This window comes from Coenobita brevimanus, chromosome 48 (assembly GCF_032717465.1).
Source record: "Coenobita brevimanus isolate Jiangsu-jjx chromosome 48, ASM3271746v2, whole genome shotgun sequence".
NCBI classification, from domain to species: Eukaryota; Metazoa; Arthropoda; class Malacostraca; order Decapoda; family Coenobitidae; genus Coenobita; species Coenobita brevimanus.
The window spans coordinates 11,036,394-11,061,435 of NC_137001.1; positions in this window are offsets into that span (position 1 = coordinate 11,036,394).

Below are 25,042 nucleotides of genomic sequence, written 5' to 3' on the forward strand. Positions count from 1 at the left end.
AATAGGGTTGGCGCCAGAACTGATCCCTGCGGCAGCTGGCATTAATTGAGTGGAAATTTGAATATACATCATCTACTTTTACTCTTATTTTCTTGTCACTAACATATGAAGAAATCAAAGGAACAAAAGACGTTAGTCCATAGCAGGGGAGTTTGGACAGCAGGGAACGGTGCCATACTCTGTCGAAAGCTTTAGAGATATCAAGAGCTACTGCATGAGTTTCTCCAAAAAGATCAATTGATTGATGGACGGTATGAGTTAAGAGATTGAGCATGTCAATGGTGGATCTTTCGTGGCGAAAACCATATTGTCTGTCACTAATTAAGTTGTTGGATTCAAGATGTTTAACAATGTGCTTATTAAATAAAGTTTCAAATACCTTACCAAGAGAAGATGTGACAGCTATTTGTCTGTAATCAGAGGGGTCAGACGAACTTCCTTTCTTCGGAATTGGGTGGATATTGGCTTCTTTCCATGAATTTAGGAATAATGAAGTACGTATGCATAGTCTGAATAATTTAGCTAGGACAGAGGCAAGTTCATGGGAACACTTTTTCAAAACAATTGGTGGAATTCCATCTGGGCCTGGAGCTTTGTTGGTAGGTAAATTGTCTATGATGGATTTTATGTATCTTGTCTGTATTTTAAGTGGGGCAATTTCGGGAGAATCAAGTTCCAGTACTGGGACATTCTGGCTGGTATCGTCTATGGTAGAGTTTCTGGCAAAGGTACTGGCAAAGATATCTGCTGTCCCACACGGGTCATTTGTAATGTTGCCATTTGAAGATTTTAGTGGGGGAATGGAAGATGACTTGTTAAGTTATTACTGAAAGAATTAAGAGTTGACCAGAATATTCTATTGTCATTAGGGTTGTTAAGTAGTTTTGATGCTTGCTTTTGAAGAAAGTTTGATTTAGATAGATTTAATACAGCTTTTGCATGATTTCTAGCAATTTTAAATTGGGAGAGTGATTCAGACGTTTTTTATTTTAAGTAAGAGTTATATGCTAATGACTTTTGGGCTGTTCTCTGGCACATTTGCCATCAAACCATTCTGTAGAGTTTGATCTTTTAGTGAACTGTTGACTTGGTATGAATAAATCCATACCAGCTAGTATTAAGTCACAAATGTGGGACTGGGTAGAACTGGGATCACTAGAGAAGAAACACTGCCATGGAATGTCAGCAAGATAATTTCTAAATCCATCCCAGTCTGCCCTATCAAATAGCCATTGGGTCACCCTGCCAGGTTCAGAACCTCACCTTCTTTTTCTAACGGAGACTCAGCTGTCTGAGGCAACTGACAGCAAACCCTTTTCTGTTTCCCTCTACTTTCTCTATATTCATTTCAAAGCCAAAGGTGGCTGTTGTGTATACATACGCAACGACTTATCTTGCTTTCGTGTTCCTGTACTTGATTCTTCTGAATTCTCCACACTCTGGCTTCAGCTTTCCTGTCATTATCTGACTAAATATATCTGTGCTGTTTACTTATCCCCTAATTCTACTATGAAAAATTCTTCGACTATCTTACTTCTACGATGGAACACATTCTGTCCATTTCTCCTTTCTCTGAAATCTCCATTCTTGGAGATTTCAATGTTCACCACCACCTTTGGCTCTCCTCTCCTTTCACGGATCCACCTGGTGAACAAGCCTACATCTTTTCTATCCTTAATGACCTAGAGCAGCTTGTACAGCACCCTACCCGTATCCCTGACCGCCTTGGAGAGAGCTCCAACATACTTAACCTATTCCTCGCAACTAATCCTTCTGTTTACTCTGTTAATCTTTTCTCTCCGTTGAGCTCCTCCGATCACAACCTTATTACCTTAACCTGTCCTATCACTCCAGTACGGCCTGTGGACCCTCCAGGGAAACGTCGTCTGTGGCATTTTGGAGCCGCGGACTGGGAGGCCCTTAGGCAGTACTTCTTTGATTTTCCATGGAATGATTATTGCTTCCATGGCCGTGAGCCATCTGAATGTGCCTTGCACATTACAGAGGTTATTCTCTCGGGCATGGAAGCATACATTCCTTTCTCATATCCATTGACTAACGCAAGAAAGCCTTGGTTTAATCACGCTTGTTCTAATGCTGTCCGCAACAAGGAGAAGGCCTACAAAAGGTACCGGAGCCAACCCACCCCTGAATCACATCATCTTTACGTTTCTGCCCGGAATTGTGCTAAGTCTGTTCTTCACTCTACTAAAAATAATTTCATCCATACTAAATGCTCTCAACTCTCCAACTCGAATTCTTCCCACTCTTTCTGGCATCTTGCCAAAAATCTTTCTAACAACTTACCTCATCATCCTTCCCTCCTCTTTTCTACTCTGATGGTTCTGTAGCTATTTCTTCTACTGATAAAGCAGATCTCTTCACACAGACTTTCTCCTCCAATTCCACCTTAGACGATTCCGGTGCTGTTCCTCCATCACTTCCCCCCTCTGACTTCCTCATGGCTGACATTAAAATTTCTTCAGTTGATGTATTTTCTGCCATCACTGGCCTCCGTACTAACAAAGCATATGGGCCTGATGGGGTCCCTCCTGTTGTTCTCAAGAACTGTGCTTCTATGCTTACACCCTGCTTAGGCAAACTCTTTCGCCTTTGTCTGTCAACTTGTACCTTTCCTTCTTGCTGGAAGTTTGCTCTCATTCAGCCAGTCCCAAAGAAGGGTGACCACTCCCAACCCTCCAACTATCGTCCAAGTGCTTTAAAGTCCTGTATTTCAAAAATTTTCGAGTCAATTCTTAATAGAAAAATTTTAAGGCATCTTTCCTATCACAACCTTCTTTCCGATCGTCAGTATGGGTTCCGTCAGGGACGCTCCACTGGCGATCTTCTCACCTACCTTTCAGACTCCTGGTCATCCTCCTTTCGGGACTTTGGCGAAAGCTTTGCCATTCCACTTGACGTCTCAAAGGCTTTCGATCGAGTCTGGCATAAATCTTTAATTTCCAAACTGCCCTCCTTCGGTTTGTATCCTTCTATCTGTGCCTTCATCGCTAGCTTCCTTTCTGGTCGTTCTATAGCCGCTGTTGTAGACGGCCATCGTTCTTCTCCTAGATTTATCAACAGTGGTGTTCCTCAGGGCTCTGTCTTATCACCGACTCTCTTCCTTATATTCATCAATGACCTTCTAATCTGTACATCTAACCCTATCCACTCATACGCTGATGACTCCACCCTTCACCTTTCCATTCGGTTCCCGCAACGCCCATCTCAACAGTAACTTCAACAAACAAGGGATGAGGCTATGGCACACCTAATGTCTGACTTGGCTCGTATCTCTGACTGGGGTAAAAATAATATGGTCGTCTTTAATGCATCTAAGACTCAGTTCTTACACCTATCAACCCGACAAAATCTTCCACAGGTATACCCACTAATGTTTAATAATATTCAGCTTAATCCTACATCATCCTTGAACATGCTTGGGGTTTCATTTACTCGGGACTTATCTTGGAAAGATCATATTACATCTCTTGTAAAATCTGCTTCCAAGAGATTGGGTGTGCTAAGCCGACTCCGCTCTTTCTTTACCCCTGCACAATTGTTGACTCTATTCAGGGGTTTTATCCGCCCCTGTGTGGAGTACAACTCTCATGTGTGGGGAGGCTCCCCACATACAGCTCTTCTCAATAGGGTGGAGTCAAAGGCTTTTCGTCTCATTAACTCTCCTTCTCTTACTGACTCCCTTCAACCTCTGTCTCTTCGCCGCAGTGTTGCATCTTTATCTCTTTTCTATCGCTACTTTAATGGTCACTGCTCCTCTGAACTGTCTGCGTGTATTCCTCCATCTCTACGACGGGCGCGTAGCACCCGTCTGGCAGCAAACTCTCATCCCTTTTCTGTCCAACTCTCTAATGCAAGAGTTAACCGTTACTCCCAGTCTTTCATTTATGCAACAGGTCAGCTCTGGAACTGTCTCCCTCTGTCTGTATTTCCTGCTGCCTATGATCTCCAGTCTTTCAAACGCAGTGTGTCCAGGCATCTAAAAATGATCGGATCTTGATTTTGGCTCTCTATTGTATTTTGTTTTTCTCTTGGAGGGAACTGTTACTGCGGGCTCATGGCCTTTGGTTCCTTCTTCCTCGCATTAAAAAAAAAAAAAAAAAACTAATGAGGCTTTGATGACATTGTGGTCAGAGGATCCAAGTGGTAACAGTACCTCTATCCTGTATTGATCTGGATTATTTGTCAAGAATAAATCTAAGAGATGGGCATTATGGTCAGGATTATCAGGTATTCTGGTTGTTTGCTTTACCAACTGGGTGAGTTTAAACGATTCCGCAAACAGCTCACACTCTAGACCAGCGTCGTCAGTCCGGGCAGAATGCAATAACCATTCAACATTATGTATGTTAAAATCATCCAAAATGGTAATTTCGGTGCCAAGGGCAATGTTAAGGTTACTCAACTGAGTGGATATGGAATAAAATACACTGGGTTCTGAATAAGCACTGGGGGAACGATAAACTACACAAATATAGTTGGTAATGTTTCGACAATTTAGTTTATATAATGAGTAATCAAAACTGGATGAAATGAAGTTTAAAATAGTGTCAACTGCATATATATATATATATATATATATATATATATATATTGCTACATAGCCTATGATTTCATCATCCTTTGTATAATTCTAACATACAGTATGCTGCATGTTTGATCACGATTCGCCTCGTGGCTTCCATAGTGTCCAAGCTTCCGTGTTTTACCTCACTCCCCCTTTCTCCTCTTTATAGTAGAGTAAGTCGTTCTTTCTGTTGTTCAGAGCAGGAGTGTCAACTCTTTGTCCCCTATGGCTTCATTTGCGCGTCCTTCTCACAAGTTGTATCAAGCTCTGCCGGCCCCAATATAATGAGCTCAGTCTCTGCATTAATTGCCACTTAGATCTACTCCTCAATTTGTTCACATCTCTGTCCTCCCCTGTACAGTTGTTATTATTTTTGTGAGTGCTCAGGAAGTCTCCAACCATCTAGCTGCTGTGTAATTTGAGTATGTTATTAAATTTTTCTTGTACTGTATAGCATAAGGTGTTAATTCGTAGGCCTCATGAGGTTTTTGTGATTCATATGGAGTTTTTGATGTCAGTCATTGTTAATAATATTTTGTATCTGTAAGTATACATCTTGAATTAACTGACCATTATCCGGGTTTCTCATTTTATCAGGGCTGACTTAGAAAAATTAACACTTGCTAATTTCGTGTTAATAGAGGCTATTGCAGTTAACGATATATTTAACCTGTTTTTGCCATTACATTATCCTTATGAGTCCTGAATGTTTAGTTGTTAGTTTGAGCATTAAACTTTAACTTGTAATTTTACCTAACTCTTTTGTTTTGAACCTGGAACTTTGCGGGACAGTAGTAATATCTCTCTCTGTTCCGTAACATAAATTTGGCGACCTCTTATCAGGATATTCAGAATATTATCATAAGGATATTGTTTGATATTTTGTGACTGTGATTTATTCATGATGTCTACTATTACTACACTTGATGAAGCCAAAGATTTTTTGTCAAATGTGCAAACAGTGTGTGATGTAGAAAACAGAACAAAGAATGAACTTAAGCTTGTTGCTCAACAATTGGGAATTGCTGTTCGCTCTCATAATTCTAAAGATCAAATTAATGATTAATGAAAACTTGTTTAATGTAACTCCTCCAGATGAGCAAACACAGACTGAAATAGCTAAGTTACAGCTAGCCCTGCAGGAGGCTCGTGCTAAGGAGGCTGAGTTTCAGGCCCGTGCTAAGGAGGCTGAGTTTCAGGCTCGTGCTAAGGAGGCTGGGTTTCAGGAACAAGTTGAACTTGCTAGGATTCAGGCAGACCATTAGTATCGCATGAAACAAGGTGGAACTGGATCATCTAGCTCTGATGATTTTGATGTGGCTAAAAATTTTAAACTTGTCCCTCTTTTTAATGAATCTGATTTAACAAAGTATTTTCAGTTGTTTGAGAGGGTAGCTACAGGTTTTAATTGGCCCAAAAAGTATTGGCCAGTACTCCTTCAAACTGTTCTCACCGGTAAAGCTCAAGTAACTTATGCATCTTTGCCTCAGGATCAATCTGATAATTATGATGTAGTTAAGAGCTTGATTCTTAAGGCCTATGAGCTTGTTCCTGAAGACTATAGAGTAAAATTTAGGACAGCTTATAAGCAAGATAAGCAATCCCATGTTGAGTATGCAAAAATCAAAGAAGATCTGTTAGAGCAGTGGTTAAATTGTAAGAATGTAAATTCTGATTTTGGTAAATTAAAGCAGATGATTTTGCTGGAGGACTTCAAAAGGTGTATTAATAAAGATGTAAGCCTATATCTTGATGAGAAAAGAATACATAATTTGTCTGATGCTGCAATTTTAGCTGATGAATATGTTCTCACTCACAAGAGATATTCTAAAGAAAAAAGGAAAGCTAAGAGTAAGTACGTTGCCTCTACTCAGAGTACATGTAACAGGAAAGAGAATAAAGATGATGTTTCTCAGGAAGTAAATACCAGCTTCACCTCCAGATTTCAGAAAAGTAAATGTACTTATTGTAGTAAGCTTGGTCATACTACGGAGAAATGTTTCAGGAGACAGCGTGATGTGAACAAAAAGGAGTCTTTAAATATTCAGTCAATTGGTCTTTAACCGAGTTAACTGAACCTGCTTTGAGGGGTAAATTAAATTCTCATGATGAAGCTCCTCTTTTGAGCAGTAACGTGGGTGACACTCTCAAGAGTTCATGTGCTGATTTCCTGTCTGATGGTTTTGTCAGTCCTCTGGACAGTAATAACAGGAAATCAGTTAAAATATATCGTGATACAGGTGCTTGCCAATCCCTTATGCTGACCAGTGTTCTAGGCTCTGATGTTAATTCCTCTGATGAAACTGTAATCTTACAAGGTGTAGGGAATAATTACTTCTGTCTCTCTGTGCAGAGTGAATTTAGAGTCTGGTTTTGTTAATGGTTCCGTTATGGTTGGGTTGGTTGAGACACTCCCAATGTCAGGTGTAACTTTCTTACTTGGAAATGATATTGGTGGAAGTCAAGTGTGTCCAGCTCCTCAGTTGTCTAGTGAGCCAGTGGCTGCGACCTAGGATTGTGATGTCCCTGATGTGTTCTCTGCATATGCTGTCACTAGGGCTAAGTCTAAAGTTAGTGGTGACTTAGAGGATAATGATGATGATGATGTTATCCTAGCTGACACTTTTCTTGCTAATTTGGACCACTCACCAGATGAGGCAGTATCCCGTAGTGTTGCTAATTTGTCTCGCCAAGAGTTGGTTGAGTTGCAGGTTGCTGACCCTGAGTTGAAAGGTCTAACTAACTCTGCTTGCAGTGAAGAAGAGTCAGCTGGTGCTTCTACTTGTTATTATATAAAGTCAGGAGAACTTATGAGGAAGTGGAGACCCCCAACAGCATCAGCCGACTGTGAATGGGAGGTTGTACATCAAGTTGTCATCCCTCGTGTTTGTAGGCAGCATATCATTAGAGTGGCTCATGATTCCAGTTTGGCAGGACACCTTGGAGGGAGGAAGACTGTGGCACGCATTTTGAAACACTTCTACTGGCCAGGTATCTTCAGAGATGTTTCCTGGAACTGTAAGTCTTGTCACACCTGTCAAGTTGTGGGGAAGTGTAATCAGACCGAAAAGGTTGCACCTCTAGTTCCCATTCCTCCTTTTGAGGCGCCATTCACCCGTGTGTTGGTGGATATTGCAGGCCCTCTTCCTAAGACTTCTTCAGGATTTTCTTATGTGTTGATCCTGATTGATATGGCTACTCATTATCCTGAAGCCATTCCACTTAGAAATAGCTCAGCAAAGAACGTGGTTAAGGAAATGCTGGGGTTCTTCACCAAGTTTGGTCTGCCCAAGGAGGTACAGTCAGACCGGGGAAGTAATTTCATGTCAAATGTTTTCAAGCAGTCTCTGAACGAGTTGGGCATCACCCAGATCACGTCTTCAGCTTACCATCCCCAGACCCAAGGAGCGTTGGAGAGATATCATCAAACACTCAAATCGATGCTCAAGAAATACTGTTTGGAACATCAGAAAGACTGGGATAAAGGCTTCCATTCGTTGTATTTGCCGCAAGAGAATCTCCAAATGAATCACTGGGCTTCTCACCCTTTGAACTACTGTTTGGCCATGAAGTAAGAGGACCTCTTAAGCTACTCAGGGAATGCTGGCTGTCGGAGGAAGATGACGTCAACCTGCTGGAGTATGTGATGAAGTTGAAAGGACGGCTGTCCACTGCTTTACAGCTGGCGAGAGAGAATTTAGGAGCTGCTCAGGAGAAGATAAAGACTTGGTATGATAAGAAGTCCAGGTTACACCACTTTCAGCCAGGAGATCAGGTTTTGATTCTGCTACCAGTGCATGGGCAACCTCTTCAAGCCAAGTTTAGTGGTCCTTATTTCGTGGAGAAGAAACTCAGTGATATCATCTACGTCATCGCCACACCAGATCGTAGAAAGAACAAGCAACTTTGTCACATCAACATGCTAAAGTTATATCACAGGCGGGACGAAAATAACCCAGTCTGCACAGTAGCTGTTCCACCCGAGTCTGAAAGTGAAGTTCTCCCATGCAGCATGAGCCTGAGTGATAGTTTGGGGAAGAATCCTGATATCATGAATGATCTCCAGACAAAGCTTTCTCATCTAGCTCCCGAGGAAAGGCAGGAGTTTTCGGCATTACTGCAGGAGTACCCGCAAGTGTTCCGTGCTACTCCAGGAAAAACCACTATGTTGATGCATGATGTCGATGTTGGAGAAGCAAAGCCAATTAAACTGCCTCCTTACCGTGTGAACCCAGTGAAAGTTCCTCCCATCCAGAAGGAGCTTGGCTACCTGTTGGACTACAAGATGATTGAGCCCTGTCAGAGCAAGTGGAGTTCTCCTGTCACTCTAGTCCCTAAGCCAGGTGGGTCACAGCGGCTTTGCATCGACTACAGACGTGTTAATCAGATAACCAAAACAGACACTTACCCTCTCCCTCGTGTGGAAGATTGCATAGAGAAGATCGGAAAGGCTAGGTACATAAGTAAGTTTGATTTGTTAAAGGGATATTGGCAAGTACCTATGACTGAACGTGCTAGGGAGGTCTCATGTTTTGTAACACTAGGAAAGACTTTTGCATATTCTGTAATGCCATATGGTATGAAGAATGCACCAGCCACATTTCAGAAGCTCATGAATATTGTAACAGAGGGTTTGGCAGGGTGTGTTGTTTATATTGATGATGTATTAATCTTTAGTGACAACTGGAAAGATCACCTATGCCATGTCAGTAAATTTCTTGAGCATTTGGTTCATGCTAATCTTGTAGCTAATTTATGAAAGTGTGAGTTTGGTCAAGCTAAAGTTCAGTACCTTGGGTACATAATTAGTGATGGACATGTTGCACCACATCTTCCCAGACCTAAAAGTAGGAAAGAGCTACAAAGATTTTTGGGAATGGTAGGTTATTACAGGAGATTTGTTCTTAACTTTTCAATTCTTGTATCACTACTTACAGACCTACTAAAAAATGGAGTTAAATTTGTCTGGACGGATAACTGTGAATCCTCTTTCAGCAAACTTAAAGCTATCCTATTAAGTCAGCCAGTGTTCGCTACTCCAAATTTTGCTAAGCCTTTTAAGATGGCTGTTGACACAAGTGATACAGGAGCTGGGGCTGTTTTGCTGCAAGAGGATGATCAGGGTATTGAACACCCTGTATCTTATTACAGTAAGAAGTTCACTCCACCTCAAAAGAACTACTCAACTATTGAGAAAGAGCTTTTGGCCTTGATTTTGTGTTTACAGCATTTTTCATTTTATTTGTGTTCTGGTTTTGACCCTATAGTCATTCATACCGATCATAACCCACTGAAATTCCTTAGTAAGTTTAAAGATAAAAATCAGAGATTGACAAGATGGAGTCTACATCTTCAGGAGTATTCATTAGACATACAACATGTCAAGGGGAAAGAAAATGTTATTGCAGATTGCTTATCTAGACTTTAGACAGATTGTTTTAGAGTAATAAGAAATTTCCTTTGTAAATTTTTTTTTTTTTGGGGGGAGGTGTTACATAGCCTATGATTTCATCATTCTTTGTATAATTCTAATGTACAGTATGCTCCATGTTTGATCACGATTCACCTCGTGGCTTCCATAGTGACCAAGCTTCCGTGTTTTACCTCACTCCCCCCTGCTCCCCCTTATAGTAGAGTAAGTCATTCTTTCTGTTGTTCAGAGCAGGAGTGTCAACTCTTTGTCCCCTATGGCTTCATTTGCGCGTCCTTCTCACAAGTTGTATCAAGCTTTGCCGGCCCCTATATAATGAGCTCAGTCTCTGCATTAATTGCCACTTAGATCTACTCCTCATTTTGTTCACATCTCTGTCCTCCCCTGTACAGTTGTTATTATTTTTGTGAGTGCTCAGGAAGTCTCCAACCATCTAGCAGCTGTGTAATTTGAATATAAGTGTTATTACATTTTTTCTTGTACTGTATAGCATAAGGTGTTAATTCGTAGGCCTGGTGAGGTTTTTCTGATTCATGGGGAGTTTTTGATGTAAGCCATTGTTAATAATATTTTGTATCTGTAATAATATATCTTGCATTAACTGAGCATTATCCGGTTTTCTCATTTAATCAGGGCTGACTTAGATAAATTTACTCTTGCTAATTTCGTGTTAATAGAGGCTATTGCAGTTAACGATATATTTAACCTGTTTTTGCCATTACATTATCCTTATGAGTCCTGAATATTTTGTTGTTAGTTTGAGCATTAAACTTTAACTTGTAATTTTACCTAACTCTTTTGTTTTGAACCTGGAACTTTCCCGGCACTGCCATACAGCATTACACTCCTAACACAGCTTCAACATGCTTGCATGTGTCGGCCTTGGTCACCTAATGGCGGCTCTCCACGCTGCACGATCCATTGCAGCCTCCCTGTTCAGTCCCTTAACCCTAAGGTCACACTTAATGTCCTCGTCCCATGTCTTTCTCGGTCTACCCCTCATAACCCCACCCCTAATATTAACACTTCTCACCCTCCTCACCCAATTATCATCCCCCATCCTCTCCACATGTCCAAACCACCTCAATCTACCTCTCCTCATCACAACACCAATATGCTCCAGTCCCATCCTACCTCTCAACTCTTCCATTGTAAACCCAGCCCCTCCAGGCCTTGGACGCAGGGACACACTGCACATCCACCTAATCATTGTCATTTCTGTACGTCTGAGCCGGCGAATATCTTCCTCCTTCATTGCCCAGGTCTCACTGCCATACAGCATTACACTCCTAACACAGCTGCATACAAAGACCCCTTAGCAAGTAGGGAGAGCTCTCTCAATGTCAGGAGAGACAAGAGCTCCCTGAACTTCTTCCAACCACTTCTCACCCTAGCCACAGAGCTAGCTCCAGCCCCACCTCCAGCAGACAACATATCTCCCAAATAAAAGAACTCTTCCACACACTCAAGAGATTCACCAGCAAATTCAATCCTTTCACGTCTAACAATCTCCACTTGCTCACCCCGGCACGCCATACACATAAAATCAGCATTATCTCGCAGTCTACCTCTGATACCACTACATCTCTTATGCACCCATTTATCACACACACCGCACAAGATGCAAGTACTTCCCACGCCCTTGTGGCAAACTGCACATGGCCACTCTCCCTCGTCTTTGACAGTACCGCCACCAACCCTAGATATCATCACTTTTGTTTTATCTGCATTTACCCTTAAACCCTTTTGCCCCGTACCATCTCTCCACTTCCTAAACCTTTCCTCCGCTTCCCTTTCGTTCTCTGCAGTCAACACCAAATCATCAGCATACAACAACTCCCACGGGAGTCCGTTTCTAAAGTCACGTGAAAGGGCTTCAAGTACCATGATAAACAACATGGGACTCAAGACTGACCCCTGATGCACACCAACATTCACGGAAAACTCATCACTCAAATCTCCATTCACTTTCACCTGGGTGTGAGCACCCACATACATGGCCATAACCACCCTAACCAGCCACTCCTCCAAGCCAAGCTTTCTCATTGCCCACTTCACCACCTCCCTAGGGACTCTGTCAAAGGCCTTTTCCAAATCAACAAAAACAACATAAAGACCCCTTCTCCTACCAATATATTTTTCCTGAAGCTGTCGAACAATGAATATGGCATCAGTGGTCCCCCTACCTGGCATAAACCCAAACTGCATCTCATCAATATTCACTCTTTCTCTAATCATACCTTCTAAAACTCTCTCCATTACCTTCATTATCTGATCTAAAAGCTTTATACCTCCATAATTTCCTCTTTCCAGGGCATCACCCTTCCCTTTATACACATTTACAATTACACTCTTCAGCCAATCATCTGGGACAACACACTCATAAATAATCCTATTTATCAGGTCAGTGACTAAACTCACCCCTATATCGCCTGAGGCCTTCAACATTTCGGCAGTCAACCCAGACACAACTGCTGCCTTCCCCACCCTCATCCTGCCTATTGCCTCACTTACAGTAGCAGTATCAATCAAAGGGCAAGGACCAGACACTGGATCTGCTGGCTCCAAACCTTCCCTGTCCCAGTCAAACTCCTCATTCAACAACCGGTTATAATGCTCTCTCCATGCATCTTTAATATCCTCACTGGTCACCACTACCCTTCCTTCATCATTCTTCACACACTGCTCACCTATGATATCCCGATTATCCCTCTTCACCTGACCTGCCACCCTAAATATATTTTTCCTTTCCCCATGATTTAGGTTATCAAGTAATTGTCTCTGTGACTCAGATTTTGCCCTGTATACCTCTCTTCTAGCCCTACGCTTAGCAGCCAAATATTCCTCTTTGCTACCACCCTTCTTCCATTCCCGGAAAAGCCTTCTTTTCTCCTTAATTGCAGCTTCTACACCCTCATCCCACCACCAGGTTACTTTATGTCTTGGTGGTCCTCTTGTCCAGCCGCATGTTACATCAGTAACTCTCAAGAAATTGTTCTTGAGGGCTCTGTACTGTTCATTAACACCTCTGTCTACAGCTCCCTGTTCAGCCACCATTCTCCTCAACTCGCTATAGAAGGCATCCCTTACTACTAGGTTTTTCAGCTTCCATATTTTCCTCCTAGGTACATAAGTCACTTTTTTCATCACTTGTTCTTTAAGCACCATATATATATATATATATATATATATATATATATATATATATATATATATATATATATATATATATATATAGATAGATAGATAGATAGATAGATAGATATAGATAGATAGATAGACAGATTTTATATATATATATAGATAGATAGATAGATTTTTTATATATAGATAGATAGATAGATAGATAGGTAGATATTTCCACAATCATTTGCATATACTTTTCTTCCTCATGAATAACTTTCACCCTCACTAGTCCAGTGGTGTCTTTCATATTTTATCCATTCCATGCCAGACTATTTAATTGTGTCTCAGAAAGTCTTTTTGGTTATAATTGTTAGATATAGCCTTCATTAACTTTTTCAGTGAGAGGCCTTTTCTAAGTTGGCTACAATTGTCTAGATGTATTGAGAATAAGCTATTATGATCCGTCATTTGTTTCAGTGATACACTGAGCAGCTGTCTTTGCACAGTATTTACATAGCCCCATCTATACTTCCACTCTCTTTAACCCTCTTTCACTAACTCTCAACCATCCTTGCCATACGCAGAGTTCGTACCTCCTTCTATACCCCCACTGTTTAGTCTGCCCTCTTTCATTCTGTATCATAAATTCCATAGGTATTTTCCAATCCTTATCACATGCTTTATCCACTGTTTCCACCATCGCCAGTACTAATCAGGAAAATCTCTAACACTGCGTAAAACCACCTTGTTCATGACTCACCAAATAAATTTTAGTTAGTCTTACCCTTTACTGTGTCAGAATTATATTCATGTATCTTTAGATTATTTGACACATATTTGTATTTAGCATTATCTTGTTTCACGTTTTTGGATGGGTAAGTTTCGCAAGTCAGCCATTGGTCTTCTTCGGCATAATATTACCACATTACACCAAATGTTCAGTACCATATAACAACACATAACACTCTACAAAACATACCAAGCCACACTGCGGTACATTATATCACACTACGCAACAAATAAATACTCTAGATCATGATATGATTTTTGCTGTGTTTTGTTATAATGACTTGCATGCACCACACCACATTACAGCACACTGCACAATTGTGGCACGCATTACAACGCATTTCATGACACCAAAAAACATTGCGCACTGCAGCACATAAACACACACACACACACACACACACACACACACACACACACACACAAACAAACATTCCAGACAACCATACAACAGGTATCACAGTGCAATACCCTATTCGACACCAAGTCAAAACACCAACTCCAAATCCACACTACACAATCACCAACATTCATACCCACACCACAGTATCATACCACGGTCGACCACACTACACCACACCACACACACATCTTACACACTTCACGGCCAAGTCCATCCAATATCCACATTCCCTATCTCATCGTATACTACTACGATGAGATAGGGAATGTGGATGCTGTAAAAGAAGCAGCAGCAGCAGCAGCAGCGGCGGCGACGGCGACGGCAGCAGCAGCAGCAGCAGCAGCAGCAGCGGCGGCGGTGGAGGCGGCGGCGGCGGCGGCGACGGCAGCAGGAGCAGCAGCAGCAGCAGCAGCAGCAGCAGCAGCAGCAGCAGCAGCAGCAGCAGCAGTTGTTGTTGTTGTTGTTGATGTTTTTGTTGTTGTTGATGTTGTTTTTGTTGTTGTTGTTGCTGTAGCCCTAGGTTTAGATGAAAAGCGACCCCGCTGGACTTCAGGCTCAAGTTAACCATTTTCGGCAATCTTCCATCTATATTGCCTCGGACAGGGAGGCAGCTAAGTGACGTTTGTATGGCCGAGCAGCACACCTACATTCCTATATCGGTGCCACAGCAAGAAGGGGTTCGCCTCCGACACGCATCTCGCCCTTCAGCTCCATAGTACTCATATAAAACTTTAAGCACACACACACACACACACACACACACACACACACACACACACACACACACACACACACACATTCATTTCTCTTTCACACAACACAAAACCACATAATACCTCATATCACGTCCCCCAAACTAGCTTTATCTTCTGCTTTTACCTTCTCATCACTTTTCATATTCAGCATCATCTTGAACTTCATGTTCATGTTAAATGTCACATGCAACTTATTCACTTTAAGGAATTGTCAAATGAGAAGAATGAAAGTAATGAGAGTATAATTGGCTGGGGAATGTTTCGGAGAAGGAGGGAGGTGAGATGGAAGGAAGAGATCAGTAGGATGGAAGCAAAGGAAACAATAAAGCCCCAGGAACTGTTGGAGTGTGTGGTGAAATGATGAAGCATGGGGGAGAGATAGCAGTAGAATGGACATGAAATATGTGCAGATTGCCCTGAGAGGAAGGCAGAGTTGAGCATTGGAAGTCAGGTATAATTATCCCCCTGTAAAAAAGGAAAAGTGGAAAAAGAAATTTGAGGTTTTGTATTCTTAGTGTAATAGGAATTATATATGGTAGGATACTTATTGACAGAGTTAAGGAAATAACAGAAGAATTAGTTGGACAAGAACAGGGAAGAATTAGGAAGGGAAGGGGTTGTGTACATCAAATATTTATTCTAAGGTCTTTGGTGGAATAGTTTCTAGAAAAGGGAAAGATGTTGTATGTGGCCTTCAATGATTTCGGGAAAGCATATGACAGAGTGGATAGAAATGGAATGTCGATATTTAGAATATATGGAGTGATTGTCAAGCTCCTGAATGCCGTGAAGCGTATGTATGAGGGTGCTAAGGCTGCAGTGTGTGTGGATGGTGTACTGAGTGAATTTTTCTACTTGAATGCTGGATTGGAACAGGGATGTATCATGTCTCCATGGTTGTTCAGTCTGTATATGGAAGGGGTTATGAAAGACATACAAGGTAAGGCAGTGGATGTTGGAACAGCCCTAGTGAAAGAGGGCAGCGTTTGGAAACTTCCTGTTCTGATGTTTGCAGATGGTACCCTATTGTCAAATGAAGACGTTGGGGAAGTGCAAGGCTTGGTGAATGAGTTTGGGAGACTGAGTAAGAAATGGAATCTAAAGGTTAATGTAGGGAGGAGTAAAGGTATGATCTTCGAGAGAAATGAAAGCATTGAATGCAGAGTGAGGTTGAATGTTGAGGAAATGGAAATTGTGAGTGCATTTAAGCACTTGGAAAGTGTTATGAGAGAGGACTGAAGTTTGGAGAATGATGTGCTTGAAAGAGTACAAAAAGGGATAAAGGTTGATGATTCTTTGACAAGTGATAAGAAATAGGGAAGTGAACATGGAAGTAAACAAGTCATTGCATGATACTATTAGGACACCAACTGTAATGTAGGAGGTGAAGTTTGGACCTTGTTGGAAGGACACAAGTCAAGAGTGTGAGCAGTGGAAACGAGGTATTTGAAAGGAGCATGTCGAGGTACATGGAGAGACAGACTGACAAATGACGAAGTGAAGCAGGGTTGTGGTGTGGATGTGGATGTGACAGAAAGCGTTAGGTGAAATACATTGAGGTGGTTTGGCCATGTGGAGGGGTTAGAGAGCGAGAGACTAGTGAGGAGAGTATATGTGAGTTAGGGGGAGAGGGAGGAGGAGGCCCAGGATGAGATGGAGGAATGGAGTGGAAAGATATATGAGAGAGGGGTGTGTGAGCTGGGGGGAGGGCAGCAATATGGCGGGGGACAGGGCAACATGGGGGCAATTTGTCTATGGCCACACCTTACGGGGTTAAGACATCTGGCAACAGACAGAGAGGTAGAACTTATTCACATTCTACATTACAATCAATAATACGCTCATCGGTGCTGCAGAGGGACGCCTTCACGAGATGGTACAGATATAACCAGGCCGCTCAAATGCCTCGTTACACAGACCTCCTTCAGGTACTTCATTATCCCCCAAAAGAAAAATGACAGACTGCATAAGGGCAGCATAGGCCTGAAGTCCATTGGGTTCTCGTTTCATATGAGTCTGGGTGTGCAACAATTATTATCAAACCCTCTTCGCTGATATTTCATATAAAATCCAATTATCATTAATTCTAACCTGACATCCAGTTGTAAGAAAGCAGATGTTTGTTGTTTAGTCGTCATGGATCAGAATGTCATGAATTGGCAGAGGCTGCTGCCTCTGGCCTAATCTGGTAAGAAAACTGCTTTATGTGTACAGAGCTGGCTGTCCCTTAAGTCAGCGTAGTCATGGCACTGGGTAAAATACAAAACAAATTCTGTTGCCATTCCTCAAATGATTTTAGGAGAAACAAAGATCTGCTCGACTCCGGGAGTGTAACACAACCCTCCCTCAACAATGCATCTAATAATAATACGGAGTGTTTATGAATAACCTGAAATTCTGACTGTACATCTACGGGTGTACATCTCCCATTCTGATGGCAGTGAGGTCAGGAACACGCCTACTCTGAAGTCTGTCTACCGTCAAATCCAATGGCCTGTATACTGACTGTCTTCCATCTGTCACCAATCTTGTTTGACATCGAGCCTGTCTGTCATCGAGCCCTTTGATTATCGAGCCCATCTGACATGGAACATATCTCCTCGAACCCGTCTGTCACGGAACCCATCTGTCATCAAGCCCGTCTGTCACCGAGCCCGCCTGTCACCAAACCCACCTGTCACCGAGACTACCTGTCAACAAGCCTGCCTGTCACCAAGTCTGGCTGGCTTCTCATTCGACCACGATTCTGCTGATTGTCAAACCCTAAGCCGGTGACCTGCTACTCACCCTCTTCGCCTCCTACCCAGCTATCAACATCAGCTTGTGTCACACCCAACACCTTGCATCTATAATACCATATGCTATATAAGAGGTGGTGAGTTATCACCATTTAGTAAAAAGTTTCTTTTATTATCTCCAGACCAATAATCTTTGTACATTATATTTTCCTTTGGTTACACAATTAAATTTGTCTACTTACAGCATTTTCCCCAGATAAATTTTCATACTACCGATTATCTTTTACTATATTCATCCATAAGAACACTTCATTTGTAAATATTTTGTATATAAAGATCCTCCTTTGTTAACTATTATGTACATAAGATTGTTATAGTTAAAAAAAAAAAAAAAAAAAACTTCATTTCTATTCATTTAATCCTTCATACTTCCTTTTTTTTTTTTACTCCAATTAATTTCTTAATGGTATTCCGTTATTTTAGCAAGGTAATTTATCTGAAGGAGATGCACGTTCTTCTGGAGATGAAATAAAACCAACCCTGATTGAATGCTCACACGACAATCTTTCTCGATTAAGAAATGGAAAGACTTATTTGCAAGAAATAGTACAATCAGATGAGACCCATTCATATCATACCCCCAATACATCACATATTTCTAGATACTTTCTCCTGCTTCCTCTATTTTTTTTTTTAAATGTGATGTATCAACGTGCAACCCCTCCTGCCCCCTAAACGATCAACTTGCAAGATGCATCGCGTCCTACATTTACGGGTATGAATCCTTCTATTAGCGTGTATGATTTCATTAGTGTTGTCCTGTCTGCGTTACAAACAAAGGACATACAACAGACAGTGATAAAATCACCAGCCTTGGGAGCAGATTAGATGATGTTTTTTTCCAGACTGGGATCCCTGAAAAGATGTAGGTTTTTAGGGAAGTTTATTTCCTTTCATGAATTCTGTAACAAATTTGTAGATTTGTTTGTAACCAGTTATCACACGAAAGCAGGATGTTTCACGTGCATCTACAACGTACTGCAAAGTATGAGACAGGATAAGTTCATCCCTTCCGAACAAAATACGCTGTTAGAGGCAGCTGTGGTATCAGCAGCTAGAGGAACGGAAATTTTGAAGGCATTGGGAAACAGTCTGTGGACGGAAACTGATGATGTGGGAAAAACTACTTCAGCAGTAAATAATTCGGCAACGTTGTTTAGTTCTCAGGTTCCTAAATCGTCTTAGCAAGGATGAATAAGATGTCGCTTTAGAGATTTAGTTTTTTTTCCTAGGGATGACATAACCAAAATGATATAACCATGGCAACTGTACAGACAGAAGAGAAACTTGATATAATACCTACTCAGACAGTTCGTACAGTTCAATGAGTTACTTGCCCAACACCACCGTTTCAGTCGCAAGATCAAGGACACTCACGTCCACTCAACAAACATAACGTCACACCACATTCACCAACTATGTCACTTGCAAGACCTGTGTCACAAAGCAGCTTCTATCATGACTGTCCCAGATCTAAAAGCAAAACAGTCTGTTGGTACTGTAGACGCTAAGGTCGTCACGTAGCTAATTCTTACAAGAGACTAGGGGATGAACGAGGACACAGGCGTTATAGTAAATCACCCTTACGAACATTAAGGAATAAGTACTGTGCTTATCATAAAAGTCATCATCATTCCACTAACCGATGACATGCTCATGCTAAAGCATTGTCAAGGGAAACCCCGTGCCAGAACCAACAGAATCCTCCATAACGACACAAAATTCTCAGCTTCTCATATGCCAAATTGTTCCTCTGACTCTCTTTGGTGTAGGTATCTAAGGTAGTTGGGAAAGAGTCCTTACATCATTTTTTATGGGCACTGAGTCTGAAGTGAAATCTTCCCTAGACAGCAATAAAAGATAGAATAAAAGGGTCTGTGTCCTTGAGCCGCCTGATGTTCGCCTCTGTGGTGTTGATGGCTCTGACTTTTATGTGATAGGCAAGATAACTCTTGAAATACAAATCGAGAATTAAAAAAAAAAAAAAAAAAACAGCTGAGTTTTATGTCACAAACAAACTCCGGTATAGTGCAGATGTTTTTATTGGAACTGACACCATGGCTCAACATTATATTGCACTGATACCTGCTTGTGATAGTATTATAGTAAAGGTACTTTATGTACCAGACTTGAATTGTCCACACCCTGTCTTTTAACAAGTATATTCGGTGACATAGTCTACCGTAACTCCTGCTCCACAGTCACCAGTAGAGAGTATTGTGACAGTATCATGATACCCTCTCTAACAGTGACACATCTGTTGACTCATCTTCGTCTCATTTAACTAACTCAAATAGTCTGAATGTCATTTTGCATCACGCAAAGATGCTACAAGCAGTGACAAAATGGTGCACAGTTTTGTTGCCGCACGAATCCACGATAATCTCTGCCCGAGTTGTAGGTGCGAAAGAAGAAGTGAATGCATTAACCTTACCTGAGACGTTTGTGTGAGTGGTGAGTCAGCATTGTTATCCCTGTTCAGGATAATTTGTGTTATCTCTGCTAACTAAATGTCACCAATGCTCCAATAAAGCTTAAAAATGGTATAAAGATTGGCGATTTTCTGGTGTACCCATCGGCTGAAAAGGTGTGCCAGGATATACTATTCAGAGTAACTGCTATGGACAATGATAATGATCATTTACCTGGTGTATGTACCACTGAAAACTTTATGGAGTCTGCTAAGACTGATTACCATTCAGGTAAAGGCGGACGACTTTCCTGAGTATAAAAAATTATAAATTAATCTCTAGCAGACCTATAAGGATGTTATGGCATTACCAGACGAACACCTGGGAAAGGCCAATTTGATAAAGCACAAAACTGAATTGATTGCCGGTCCTCATCCAATTCATGTCCCATAGTTTATGAAAAGAAACTGACGAGATTGTACAGAATATGCTAATCAGGACATCATTGAACATTAGGTCAGTCCTTGAAATAGTCCGCTTTTCCTACTCCCCAAGAAAGGAGGTGAGTTAGACCTGTAGTTGCCTATCATAAAGTAAACTCTGTACCGAATCGATTCCCATTACCAGTTTTAACAGATTTACTGGAATCACTTGGAAACAATAGCGTTGTTTTCACTTCCCATGACTTAGTGGCTACTGGCAAGTAAAAATGGAAGAGTCATCTCGCCCTATAAATGCATTCAGTACACATTCTGGCCACTATATTACCCCTAGATACTGGGGTTATTTTGGCACGATCTCCCTCGTTATGGGTATATTTCCCAAAATATCCTTTTTTTCAAATCTTCATAACTGAGAAAGTATAGCAGTTAGTGAAACAAATTAAAGACCATACTGCTCAACAACTCTTCATCTCACAATTGAAAGCATTCCCAGGTCTTCAGGTGGTTGCGTTGATGAGTATGGCCGTGAAGGTGATTGTTACAAGTGATCTAATGATCTCTTACAGCTGAGCTAGTGTCAATATAATTATACTGATGTATGTCTAGCAGCATATAAGTATACAGTGTGGGTGTAGCCCTGTCCTACGTGACTGATATCGCTGATGCCAAGTGGAATTTGTGCTGACCTCAGGTTTGTCAACTTAGGTAGAATGGAGTGGCCTGGCTTATTGTCAGTTGAGAGGCAGGGCTTGAACAGAGTGGGTCCTGTGAGTCTCTGGTCAAAAATAAAGTGGAAAGTTCCAACAGACTTTGGGTTTACAATTCGCCCATTATTCCTGTTGCATGATGAGTAACTTTGGCTTTGAAGTGGGGTGTCTCCATGTGTGAGTGCGCGACCCAGACTTTAGCTAAGGAACCGAGAGGACTGGCAGCATTTCTGGCCTACGTGACTTCCATGCTTGCCACAGTCTTCTTTCCATTCCAAGGCACCGGGATTGTCCACCTTTTCTTTTGATGGGAAGGCGTCACTGTCATAGGCCATTCCCACTGTCTGAAGCAGTGTGAGGGCATGATCAAACGTCTCAGAGTAGGGGGGAGGGGGCACAAGTGACACGTCACTTGCAACGTGATAACTTCCATCATTTTCTGAGGAAGAGCCTCACTACTGGATAAACTAAACACACTGGCGTCCAAGGCACGCCCTGTGGCACTGCCATGAGACCTCTCCTACTATCCTTGGGCAGAGGCTTGGCAGGAGTGGATGAGGCAGGGAGTCTGCATGAGGAAGGAACAGAATCAGATGAGGCGGAGTCAGATGACATTACCCTACACCTGGCTGACTAACTCAAAAGACTGATGCATGCTTGCATCGGGTGGTGAGACTCCTTACCCTTCGGTGACAAGAGCAAGTGCTGTCCCATTCAAACTGTGGCAGGATTGCATTTGCAGTTCCTACCAACACTCGGCTGTAACTATCCACCCCTTTTTTAGCTTCGTTCCCGACCAATGCTCGGCGCATATGCGCTAAAAGACTTCCTGTTTCTCTTTGAAATGTTTCATTATTATTCATCATTATCCATTATGTATTCAGTGGTATGAATCGCCATTCTGTTGTTGGTAATGTAGATGACATCATTGTGGTGAGTAAATAAACCCCTGAACATTTTGCCAAACTACAACAAGTTTTTTAACGCCTCCAAATGGCAGGTCTAAAAGTTAAGCTTAGTAAATGCAACTTCCTGTGTAAGAGAAGTAAATTACATGGAGATGTGGTTGATGCTGAGGGAATTCATACCTCAAATGAGAAAGTTAAGACAGTTTCTAACTTCCTAGAAACATTAGTACTGATGCTATAAAGAGTTTTGTTAGACTAAGTGGCTATTGTTGGTGATTTATTGAAGGTTATGCATGGATTGCTACCACTCTTACTAAATTACTTAAGATAATGAACCCTTTGTTAGGGCAAATGTCCAATTTCATGCCTTTGAAACACTGAAGATAGCGCATGTTAATGTCCCAGTCCTGGCATTCCCTGATTATCAGAAACCTTTTCTTCTTGCATGGGTAGGCCTAGGCACAGTGTTGGTACAAGTTGATCAAGCAAAGAGGAAACGTGCCCTCAGTGCTAATCGTGCCCTCAGTGCCACTGAACATAACTACAGTGATACTGACTGGGGTGCTTTAGCAGCTGTTTCACCTCTCTGACATTCCAGAGACATAATCTACGGACATCCAGTGCATATCCACACAGATCATCTCCTACTTTGTGATCAGAAGAAGAAATCTTACTGGGCGGCTAGAACAATCGTCTGTTATTATCCAAGACTTCAGCCCAACCTTTGCGTACGTGCCTGGTGAAGGTAATGTAGTTGCAGATGCTCATTTCACGTCATTTACCCGCGGCAGTCTCACTATATCAACCTAGTGAAGTTCCTTACACCATTCTAACCTCAGATGTAGTTTATAGTTGTCAGCACACAGACCCTCTGTGGTCAAGGTTATTTACTTCCCGAAGTCGGGAGATGCTTCGACCTTACTTACTTTGTCAGTGTCAGAACATGATTTCATGTTAGCTAATGAAATCTTGTATTGGACGACATCCCCTACCGGTAGGGACATACCTAACGGAGAGGTAGGTCATCTTGTTGTTCCCGGTACGTCAGCTTGTTCTTCCCGCTGATTTAATACCTACATTGCACCATAATACACCTCATGCATCCCATCCGGGAAAAGATGGATTTTTGAGACTAGCGCGTCTTTCATTTTATTGGCCTAATATGCTTAAGGACATTAAATGTTCGTTGTGATTCCTGTGTTCCCTGTAATCGTCATAAAGGGCCAACCGCATTACTGCCTGGTCAACCGCATTACTGCCTACGCCATTCTTACAATATCTAGTTACCTCACGTCCATGTGAAACTGTGCCTATTGACCTCCTTTAATTGCCTATTACAGAGTCTGGAGCATAGTATTTGTTTTTGGCAGTTAATCATTTCTCACTTTACTGTGTTCTCCTAGCTCTCCAAGACAAGACTGCTAAGACCGCACGAGCCCTAATTAATAATGTTATTTATCCGTTCACTGCATCATCCACTGTTATTACCTATAATAGCTCGGTGTTCAACAGTGCTCTTCTTCTTGAGATTTATAATCAGTATAACATCAGTAATTGTAATGTCTTACTCAACCATCTGGCGGCAAAACTGTAGGGAGTTGCAGTGCTTGAGGTACTTAGGTTCTCAAAGCACCTGTTGGGATGAGTGGATACTCTATTTTATTGTTTCAATCAATAGCTCCATCAATACATCCATTGGCGAAATTTCATTCTTTGTATTATGTGGATTCTTTAAAAATTTGCCCTATTCAATGTTACTGTCAAAACCTAGTTCACTCTGTAACTTGGATGGTTATGTGAAAGTGAAACTGACAGACTTCCGGAAAATATACCAGTATATAAAGGCTACTCTGGCCTTATCTAAAGAGGATGTGTTACGTTGCCCAGAGTAACGTTACATCACCTATCAACATTAATGTTGGGTACAGTATTTTCTCCTTCATCTAGTCGTAGTTGTACAGTAAATAAGGTGACAAATTTACAGGTCCACAGCGCGTGATATCTCGTAACGGTAACAAATTTGCGTGTAATGATTTATTGCCCTCTGAAAGTACGTGGGTTGACGCAGACGATTTAAAGGGAACTCCCAGGCACTTAGAGTTGGAGGAAAATCAGGAAAATAATGCATATTCTTCTTCACATTCTCCTCCTTCTGCCCTTGCTACACCTTTATCACCTTCTACTTTACTGTTGATGAGTACAGACAAATGCTCGCCACACTGTTGCTTGTGTCCTTTCCTCCACCTGTCAGGACCACATGGCTGATCTGAACATTAATCCGGATTCCTCTCGTAGGTAAGATGTTGGGAGTGTGCACAACCATGCTGGCACTAGTTGTGTTCGGATCATCCCTGGGTGATGACAGAGGTGGGAACCTCCACCCTGAGGCATTGGTAAAGCCCTGGGGGCAGGTATGTTAGTGAAGGACGTCATCTCAGTTAGTTATGATCTTCAGAGCTTGATAACAGTCACACATGAAATGAGTATGTCACCTGTCCATCATACGATCCCTACTCGCTTCCTTGGTAAACAAACATGTGAATGGATCTTTTTGGATTTAACTAAATGAACCTCTTCAGTGGAAACTTGTTTGGACTGAGAAACTATTCATTAGTTTAAATGCCTCCCTGCCTTATAGTGTACCTGTCTGAAGATCACATTCACGTGTAAGCGAGGTCTCTCT